The sequence below is a fragment of the Arachis hypogaea genome, chromosome 14 (genome assembly GCF_003086295.3).
Source record: "Arachis hypogaea cultivar Tifrunner chromosome 14, arahy.Tifrunner.gnm2.J5K5, whole genome shotgun sequence".
Taxonomy (NCBI): Eukaryota; Viridiplantae; Streptophyta; class Magnoliopsida; order Fabales; family Fabaceae; genus Arachis; species Arachis hypogaea.
Genome location: NC_092049.1, coordinates 123474828 through 123479273, shown reverse-complemented (window position 1 = coordinate 123479273; position 4446 = coordinate 123474828).

Below are 4446 nucleotides of genomic sequence, written 5' to 3'. Positions count from 1 at the left end.
CCTTGTTCAAAAGGGTATGATGAGAACCAACGTGGAATTACTTAACTAGGCACCTGCCTTAATTCATTTCTTATTAATTACCACTACAACAAAAATTACTTTTAGTGACAGTAATATAACGGTTACTATATATCTTATTTAACTTATATTTTTACGATAATTATATGTTTTTTTTGTTATTATTATATATTTTTTTGTTATCTATAGTATTCCTTAACTTGATAAGTGAAAGACTAATCTACTGCAGATCTGAACTCTATTTAAGAGTTTGTCGCTGGTCATGAGTTGCAACAAGCAAGAGACAGAATTCAAACTCTCGACACTCGTTTAAACGGACGAGTGAACTGACCACTCGGCCAATCCAAGTTAGTTATCATTATTATTATATATTATAATGGTAACTATATAATTTTTATGGCCATTAAAAGGGTTTTACCAACAATTGCATAATTGTTACTAAAATTTTTTAACGACAAAGTATAAGAGGCTAATGTCTAATTGCGAAAAAATATATTAATGTTTATTTTTATTGTTGCTAAAAACAAAATATCTTAAAGAGTAATGCTTGATAGACAATAATTTAAAGTTATTTTATTTAATTTAATATCTATAATTTTATATATACAATTTTTATAAATATATATTATAACATATAAAATTATTTATTTATTTCAGTAATAATTAAAAAATACAAAATAAAAAAATTAACTATTTTAAATTAATTTTTATTGTCTTTTAAATATTTTTTATCTTAAATTTGAGTTCTAGCTAGCTATGGATATAAATAGAAAAGGAAAAAATTATTGATAGAACTTTAGAGTTTGTTTGATTTATGAAAGTAATTTTTGGTTTTTATTTCTAGTATTTTCTTATTTCGATTTATTATTTTTTAATTGTAATATTTTTCAAATTTTTAATTAAATTTTTATCATTTAAAAACTTATGATTGAATACATACATATATATATATTATTAATTAGATTATTATTAATTATTATTAATTATTTTTATTAAAAATAGAAATTTTTAGAATATTCATTTTTTATTTGAATTTTATGGTGATCTAATAAAAGGAAAAAAGAAAAAAGAAAAAAAAAAAAGAAAAAAAAAAAGAAAAAGGAGAAGGAGAAGGAGAAGGAGAAGGAGAAGAAAAAGAAAAGGTAGTACAATGATTTTAAAGAAAATTAGGGGTGTTTAAATCTAAATTAAACCTATTTAAATTCAATTGTTTATCTAATTCAATCTATATAAATTGAAATCCAATTAAAATCGCACTCATTTGGATTTAATTGGATTCTATGTTTTATAAACTGCATGGATCGAATTGGATTTCAATTCTATTTTTCAAAACCAATCCAATTCAATCCAAACCACATAATGTGCTATAATATTATTATTTTATTATTATATATATTTCCAACTTTACTCATAATATGTTCAATTTGTTATATATTTTTACATTATTCATGTATTGTTATTATTTAAGAAATATTTCACGTTTAAAATAAGATTTATTTATTTATTTTAACTAACTTATAATTTTATTTTTATTATTATGCTATTGTTAATTTTTTAAGATATTGTTGAGATTTGTTATGTCATTATAAATTATATAAAATTTGATGTTGAGACTTGGATTGTTTTTTTTTTAATATTGAATGATATTTGATGTAATGCATGATTATGATGTAGCTCTGTGTTTTACTACGATATTGAAAACAAGCAGAAACCACTTCCCACCATTTATAGACAGCAGCAAGTTAAGAAGACAAAAAAAAAAAAAAAAAACAGAAAATAAGAAAATGGAGAGAGCAACTAGAAGTATGTTGGGAGTGACTTGATGTATGGTGAGGCCAATTTATGAGGAAGATAACAAAATTTAGTATTCATAACCGTTAAGACTCAAATTTTGGATTTGAATCTTTTAAATTTTGAATTTTATTTTAGAGAATAAAGTATGATCTCTCACTATTTATTTCATAGGTGGGATCAAGAGAAAACATGAGAGAAAAACTATTCAAGGATAAGAGATCACGCTTTACTCTATAAAGTAAAAATTCAAAATTTAAAAGATCTAAATTCCAAATTTTTTATCTTCCTCACAAATCGCCCCACCATACTTCTAGATTTCTAGTCACCCCCTTTATTTTCTTCTTTTTTGTTATTTTTTGGTTTTCTTGTTGTTGTCTACAAATCGCAGAGAGCGATTACTGTTAGCCTTTAATATCACAGTAAAACACACAACTGTATTATAATCACACATTACACTAATTGGCAGCTAATATTTAAAAAAAATTTGAGACTTGTTATGTAGATTTAATTTTTAAATTTACAAATCGTAAACCCAATCTAATCCAATACACATAATTTGAAATTGGATCAGATTGGATAGGATTTTTTTTAAAAAAATCATTAAATCCAAACTGCACTACAAGTAAAATTAGTATTCGAATTGAATAAATTTTTTACACAAAATTGATGTAAATCGCACCGCAAACACCCCTGATGAAAACTGAATATTCTCCCTATTCGAAATAATCTATCTTGGGCAAATATCAAACATCTACTAGTATTTGCATGGTATATGCTAGCATGAAAAAATACAGAAAAGTCAGCATCAAAACAAAAAAAATAAATAAATAAAGAAAAGTGATATGTAATTTTACTTTCTCTACTCTCACTATGCCTTTTTCCTTTCTAGCTTATACTACTAAATGAAAAGAACCCCCTTTTAGATCAAACTAACCCCACACGCTTTGCCCTTACCATATGACCCTTCGCTTTCAATTCCTTCCTTATGTACCATCTTCACACATATTTCTTCCATTTTTGCATTCTGCTTTTCATCTTAAATCTCATACAACGGGATATATATATATATATATACTATGCGAACATTCAATTTTTCTTAGGCTTCTATATGTATTGTCTTAAACTTAGGGTTGGTAAGAGAACTATCCTTCATCCTTGTTTGTTTTAACATGTGGATAAATAATGCAAATTTATATAACTATATATTCCATTTAATTCAAATGTTGTTCTATCATTAATAATCACTAAAAAAGCACTAAAATTCTGAAAATCAAATCAATTATTAAAGCAATAGAATTAAAAATCTAAAGATTTAACCGAATTCAATCAATTAATGATTCTTTCACGCTTTTTTCGATTCTTTAACCGATTTATTTCTAAACAATTTTTTACTTGAACTAGATCACTTTAATAGTCAATTTCAATTAATACAATTGAATTTTAAGAATCATGTAAAGCACAATAATCATGCATATAGTAATAATTAAAGGGTTCAGTTAGGAGTAGTACAAAATAAAATTAGGTAAAATTTTTCTCTTTTTATGTTTTTTTCTGGCGGCAAGAATTAAAGGTGAACATGTGAAGTGGGTAATTAGCTAGGCGAAGTTGGAGAAGAATATATACTAGCTCCCACTATATAACATGATGATATAAACAAAAACGATCCAATGAATGTGAGGGGGATGGTGGTCATGATGATAGTGAAGAAGATGAAGCCAAAATGGGGTTCATTTTCCAAATAAATGAGCATGGCTTTGGTACTCAATTACATGAAGAAAAGGGACAAAAGAAGGGACCTAACCACATTGACTACTAAACCCTTTCACCCTCCTTATAATTTATTTATAACCTTCTACTTCTTATAATTATACTCATACTCATTTTCCATTGGACTCTTCTTACCACACATGTGACTCTCACGTGCAACTCCATGTGACTCTTCTCTTCAAATTCGACTTAGTTCGCTGCCTCTATAACAATGCCATATCCATTCTTTTTCTTAATAATTATTATATGGATTTTTTTCTATCTAATGTTTTAGTCAAACTTTATATTGAAAGGATTTTTTTTTGCTTTAATTTTAAGATTTTAATATATACTTGAATGTATGAAAAAAAAAATCATTCTTTTGAACTTATATTAAAAATACCCGCAAAACACTAGTTAACAAATTAAAATCTTAATTACATAATGAATTAACATGCCACTTTTTTTTTTTTTTTTGAAATTTGGTATTCATGCTTAGTATTAGAAATTCAATTATTTAGATTTAGACCCGCGTAATGCGCAAAAAATTAATGGTATAAATTTTTTTGTACATAATATTTTAGATAACTAAAATGATAATAGGAGAGTTTTTAATTAGTTTTATATTATAATTAGTTTTAAAAATCTCTATATAACCTTTAAAACAAAAAATTATATCTTATATATAGTATAATACAATAATAAAGTATAATAATAAAAACTAATAATTCTAACAATCTATTGTATATATTAAAGTATTTGTTTAAGTAAATTTTTTTTGAAAAAGAGACAATTTTTTTATTTGATTATGATAAATAAGTTAGATTTAAACAAAAATATTAACATATAAATACAAAATATATATATATTTATTGGCAATCAAACAAA